Below are 6383 nucleotides of genomic sequence, written 5' to 3' on the forward strand. Positions count from 1 at the left end.
GAGGTCAGAGGGCCCACAGGCGTCTCTCTGGGCCAGCATCAGGGTTCCCTCGGAGGCTCTGGGGAGAACCTGGTCCTCGCCTCTTCTGGCTTCCAGACGCGCCAGCATTCTTGGCTTGTGGCCTTGTCTCTCTGGCCTCTTCTGTCATCACACCTGCTTCTCCAACTCCGACCTCTGGCCCCCCTCCTGTGAGGAGCTTGTGATGTCGGCTGGCCTCCTGCGTGGCCCACGATCATCTTCTCACCTCAAGACCTTCATCACACCCAGGCTTCCTCCGTGTGTGCGGTGACATAGTCTCAGGTGTGGGATTAAGGCGTGACGTCCGGGGGACCTGGCTTTTCCTCCAGCCCTCATCTCTAACTCCCCTCCTCCCGTCTTGCCAGCTGCAGTCAGGAAGAAACCGTCCTAACTCCTCACAGTGTCCACTCCTCGGCCCCCGCCGAGGGACCAGCTCAGCCAGGTGAACGCCCCCTGAGGGGTGAAACGGGGCAGAGATGCCAGGTCTGTGCAGACCTGAGCTGGACACTCACTTGTCTCAGGCTGTGGACACGGGGGTCACGGGAGAGCACTGGCCGGGGGAGGAGGCCGTCTGCGGACGGAAGTGAGGCAGGTGTGTAGAGGCGGGGGGGCGGGTGGTGGGTGGCCGCGTGCTTCTGGCTGCTGGGTCCGGAATGGGGTCTCAGGTCGATATAACTAAGCTGCTCAATGTCTGGGTCCTGAAGTCAGATTCTGTTACGCACCCCAAGAGCGGCGTGCTGTGACAACCAAAGCACGAGAGTTTACGCGGTTAGACTTGGCCCTGGTCTGGCTTCTGGCTCCCGCACGGTGTTGGCCCATGTTCACATCCTGTGCAAAACCATGGGACCCAGGACCGTCTAAAAACGGTGTCTGCGGCTGGTAGACCTTATGCATCAGTTAAAAAAAATTTTTGTTGGAAAGGAGGGAACAAAATTAAGTTAGAGGCTAAATTTTATCAGGGCTGAGGGCACATCTCCGGAGTGGGGGCAGGAGTTCCGGGGCCTGTCACGCGTTCAGAGGGAAGAAAGTTCTTTGTGTCATTTCCTCTCACGTTCGTCGAGCTGGGGAGCCTGGACTGGAGGCATAAAATAAAAATCTCATCAAGGCATTATTTTGTGACAGCTCCACAAAACAATGCTCCAAACACCACAGTTTCATCACAAGACGCATCCTTGAGCTGGAGCTGAGTCACACTCCGCATTTCCAGGGAAAGTTAATGGAATTAACGCTCCTCTGTTCCCACTTAGAGGTACATACATAGTCATAGCGGGTTATTACCCAGCCAGAAACCCAGGACGGCAGAGACAGTGCTGGCCTGTAATGCAATTTCTTTCCGCCAGTGGCACATCGCCCCTCGGCTATGGAGCGAGGCCTGACCGCAGAGACCACGGGAAAGCAGAGTCCTTTGCCACGCCCTGCAGCAGCTGCGCCCTCCTGGGGGCGTCTCGGGCCCCGCAGGCCCCCGGCCTTCCTCCGCGAGGCCAGCTTGCCAGCCTTCGCTGCGGGGAGAACCCAGCTCCTCTTGGCAGCTGCCACACCGGCCGGTGGACCTACATTTTGGGGAAGTTACTAATGTTTTATCAGCCTGGGCTGGGTCTCACTGTAAACCATGTTTGTACCACTTGTGGCTGTGATGGGGCATCTCGGCCGAGACGACAGCTGGGTTACAAACCCGAAGGGGGTGGTGCAGAGTGTGTAAGTTCTCCTAGCGAGCGCGTCGTGATGCGCCGGGGGAGCCCTGGCTTGGGTCAGGTGGCCTGCCCCGGGTCCTGGCTCTGTGCGAGCGCAGGATGTGATTTCATGACCCCGCCACACACACGAGAGGGCTTCAGTGGGAACAGACTGAGGTGCTACGTGCGTCACAGCCGGCGGGCCTCAGGCCCCACAGAGCGAGCGCCTGGCGCGCGGTCCTCTCCCCGCCCCCTCCTCCTGTGCTTCACTTCCACTGGCTGGATATTGAGTCTAACTCCACGAAACACTGTTGTAGAGGGACTTCCGGCTCCAGGTGCTGACCTGAGCTCAAGCAATCCCCCCCCCCCTTGCTCAAAAAGATTCTGATAACTTAGAGATGTCAGAAAGGCACGTGAACACTGCCTGGCCTGTGATTTGCAGGGAGTCCCCACACGATCGAGACGCCAGTTCTCCTCAAGGGCAGTTATAATCAAAACCTCGACAGGCGTTTCCTTGTGAACAAGATTTTAGGTTTCGGGGACTCAGTGGATGAGGAAGGTCAGACCGGACAAGACAGTCCTGAAGGAGGAGGAGATGGCGGACGGACCACCCTGCCTACCCGCTGCTGCTAAGGGGCTGCGGACATTCGAGCAGGAGGGAAGATGGAGGTAGAGCAGAAACCCAGGTGCATCGCGGGCCCTGGGGAGGAAAGGGCAGCTTGGGGAGGGAGGTGGCAGTCCGCTCCCCGTGTGGAAGGTCAACCGGGTTAACATCACCTCGTAACAGGAGTCAGCTCCACCCCACAAGGGAGAGCCACAGAGTCAGTCAGTGGAAGAAAAACTCAGGTCCCTGGAGAAACATAATTTTGATAGCATTTTATACAATTAACAAGCAATTACAAAGCAGCGCTGTATCATTTAAACATGTGCCCATGAAGGATAAACCGATGTGTCTTCACCCCAGAACTCAGAGTGCCGGCCACCTCTGTGACCAGCAGGAGGCGGGGGTGCTGACACGCCGGCGTGGTCGTGCCCACTCTGACGGGCGGGCGCACCCGGGCCAGGCCCGGAGGAGCCGGCACTCCGAGGGCAGCAGCCAAGGGGGGCGTCACTCACTCCGCAGGAAAGTGACAGTTCAGAGGGGAACCTTTTCAAAAATGCAAAATATCTTCTGATGTCCTTGAGAAACTTCGTCGTGGAGACAAGGCAGCCTGCAGGAGAAGGTGGAAGAACCAGAAAATATTCTTGGTTGTGAAAAGGAGTATTTCTCAAGTTAAGATAAAACCATTTGTGAGGCTAGAGGGCAACCATCTCGCCGACTGTGAAGCAGAAGGGGGAGGGGATGGAAAACAGAGACGTTCGCAAACGCCAACCCCAAAGGCTCCAAGGCCACAGACAGTCGGGTGGAGGAAGCGCACGCCATCCGGGAGCAGGGATGTTCCCGGGGCTCAGGCGGCGTTCGCCGCGCTTTCCCCCGAGCGTGTGTGCCTCCCGGGCTGTGATGCTGTGTCTCCGTGTGATGTGCCCTTTCAAGCTGCAGGTTCAGCTCTTTACTTCAGGAAGCTGTGTTTGATTCCACTCGGGGAAGTGTGTTTTTTTCCCGTCTGTTTGCTCTGTATCGTGTCCGTGAACCCTCGCTCACCTGCTGCGTGTCCTCTGGGGCCCCTGTTTCTCCGGCAGCTCTGGGAACGGTGACGTCTGCCGTGTGTCTGAGTCTCTGGAGAACTGTGCTCAGGCCCCCCTTTGGGTCCTTTCCCTTCTTACAGATGCTTATGCTTCATTTTTTCCCACTCCTTCGTTGTGGTATTTGTGTACAGATCGTTTCTGCGTTTTTCGCACTGCTGACCCGGGACGATGAGGCGCGGTGGGTCGGGAGGGGGCAGAAGACCGAGTCAGGACCTCGCTCTACTTGGTCCTTAGGGTTCAGGAATCCAAAGACACATGAACGTGCCTCCTGTGTTTAGCAGTCCCACCGACAACATTTACCCGAATCGGGCCCTTTTCCCCCAGCAGGTGCAGCCCTCCTCTGTTTGCCCGTAGAGATACTGGTGACGTTCTGGTCTGGTCCTCTGATTTTGTGTCCCTCTGTCCACCACTCAACGTGCTGGGCTGAGGTCAGGTCTGCGTCAACAGCAGTGACGTCCATTCCACTCTGGTTGCTCCTCTTCGCTGCATTTCTGTGTAAAACTAGGTCTTTCCAATTTTACTCCCTGCCTTTTCCATGGCCCCTGAGGCTCCTCGATCATGTCCCTGGCATGAAAGGACCTCTGGATGTGTCTCAAGACAGGGACGCCCACTCCTGTGGACCCTGATTGAGATTCAAGAAACAAAAGACACTTGGAAACTCCAAGAAAAGCAAAAAGCCGCTCTAGAAATGCCTGGTTTAAATGTGAATCCAACTACAGTGTGGTTTGATGAGCAGGGGAGTGATGTGTGCTGTCTTTCACCCCAGAAACCCTCTGCCCTGTGCCCCCAGGGATCCTGGGCTTGGAGAAAAGACTAGATCTCAACCACGCGACGTGGCTCTGGATAGATAACACTCATCTTATCATAACTTTGTTAAGAGATGTATTGGTTTTTAACTCTCAAATCAACCTGCAGCCAAAGCACACAAGACATAGTTACGCACAGAATGAAAAATAAATGCTCTCTCCCCTAACAGAGGTCCAGTTACCTGGGGTTGGAGAGGGGGTGTAGACATGGAGATGATGAGAACACAAACCCGATAAAAAAATGTGCATGTAATTACACTACTTAAATTTACAGTGTAGCTAGGCTGCACTGTCTAAAATTGGGACGAGGACAGAGATCGAGAGGGGGGTGGTTCAGGTGACTTACATTTTAAAACTTAAAATCCGTGGGTTACTAGAGTGTTTCTGAAAGTCATTTCAAGATGGACGGAATAGCGGACAAGCCCCTGGTGTCTTGCTGGTGGCCACGAGTTCACGACAGAAGGACTTGAGGCTTGGGGAGGGGGACTGCGGTGGTGCGGGATCCGCGCCCCTCAGTGTGCGCTCACGTCATTTCCTGCTTCTCTTTCCTGCCCATCGCTTTGCCAGGCAATCACACATAAAATTTAAATTACCTCTTACACAGAAGTGGCTGCTTTTCTTCTCTACTCACCCCTCTCACGTGTGAGCTCGCCCGTCCACGCGCGAGGCAGCCCTGCTGCTGCCTGGTGTCGCGCGGCTCCTCTGTGACAGTAACTCCGACTTCCCTTGACCGCTCATCACTTTCCAGCTGCAAACAGGCACGTTGACCCCTCGGATCCTGGAAGGAAGGGGACAGCCACCACCTGTCTGAATCCCCGTAGGGAGAACGAGTGCACATGGGGACATCGGTCTCCGCTCATACGACGGTTTCCCCAGCAACTGTGACCAGCAGACCCGCCACACCACCAACCACGTGGAGTCAAGAGTCAGCGCCACTCTTGGGTTAAGAATGAGGCTATTTTGCCTTACTTGCGTGCAGCCAGGAGCCCCTGCGGCTGAATGACGTTTTCTAGGTGTCTCATGATCATTAAACCGTTCACGCATGCCCTGCGTGCTGCGAACTGTGGATTCCACCCGCGTCTCTGAGGTCGCGGCCGAGCGTTTGTCTCTGCCACGGCTCAGCCTGAGTCAGAGCAGTCTCCAAGCGGCTGTCAAGACAGAGCTCCCGTAAGCGAAGTCACATTCAAAACCAGAACTTGCCGCCCCCGATTGCTTACACAGACCCCCAAGGAGGCAGCGCTGCCCGCTGACCGGAGTCAAGGCCGTTAAAGAAGCCTGGTCCTCCAGGTGGGGAGACGACTGCGGACCCAGACGTGCCTGGGGGCTGCAACAGAGTCGGGGGAGGACGTGCCGGGACCCTGGACAGTGCCGCCCTGTCGCCTCTCCGTGCTCCTCCCGGATGCCAACCTGGCGCTAAGACCTGGGTGTCCTGGGGAGGACGCTGCCTGGAACAGCAGGCGAGACAGAACTTGGAGGAACCTCGTCTCTTCCTCTCTGGCTGCTCAGACTGAACCCTCGGCCTGGAGCTGCCTTTTCTCCGACCCCCACCCACCCCCGTCTCAGCACGCCAGGCCCACGCAGCGACACGTGCTCGGTCTGCGATCCGTGGGGCTGAGGCGGGCGGGGAGGACGTGCCCGGGCCTCCGTCTGTGCCAGGCTGTCCGCGTGGACCAGACACCAGACTTGCACCTTGCTCTGAGGTGAGCGGTTCCTTCCCGAGTCACGTGGCCAGTGACGTGGCTGCACTGGCCTGTCTGTGTCCGGAGCTCACGTACGTCTAAGCACACGGCTGGGAGCCCCTCCCCCCCAGCCTCCTGGCCCCTCCCTCCATGGAGCAGAAGCAAGTTGACGCCGAGTGGGGAGGGCGCTTCTGTAACCTAGTGAGCGACACGGCACTGCTGCTTCCACGTGCGGACATCCTGTGTGCTTTACGCCCAGGGACTCAGCAGCGTTTGTAAGACGGAGAAGCAGCGAGGTCCCCGAGCACAGCTGGGTGCCTGGGGTCCCCGTCCCAGGACAGGGCTCGTCTCGGGCCGTCGTCCTTCAGGCGCCTCATTGGGAAAGTCTCCGTGGTTATAAATAAGCCCCCTCATTGCTGTTGGAAAGTAGGGCCTCTGAGGCGTCCCCTCAAGGCTGTAATGAACACAACGCAGTGGGAGGGGTGCCATGTGGCTCCTGCAGGATATGGGGGAAGGGCCAGCAG

The 6383-nt window shown here is 57.2% G+C and overlaps 1 long non-coding RNA gene across 1 annotated transcript; it reads right to left on the bottom strand.

Annotated features, from left to right (window-relative positions):
* Positions 1-3010: 3010 nt before the first annotated feature.
* LOC140687223 (uncharacterized) lies at positions 3011-5716 on the bottom strand. Its single transcript, XR_012061395.1, has 4 exons — positions 5432-5716; positions 5150-5328; positions 4527-4958; positions 3011-3996 (listed from the first exon to the last, which is right to left on the bottom strand). It is a non-coding gene; the product is annotated as an uncharacterized lncRNA (long non-coding RNA).
* Positions 5717-6383: the final 667 nt, after the last annotated feature.

This window comes from Vicugna pacos, chromosome 19, assembly GCF_048564905.1.
Source record: "Vicugna pacos chromosome 19, VicPac4, whole genome shotgun sequence".
Lineage (NCBI taxonomy): Eukaryota > Metazoa > Chordata > Mammalia > Artiodactyla > Camelidae > Vicugna > Vicugna pacos.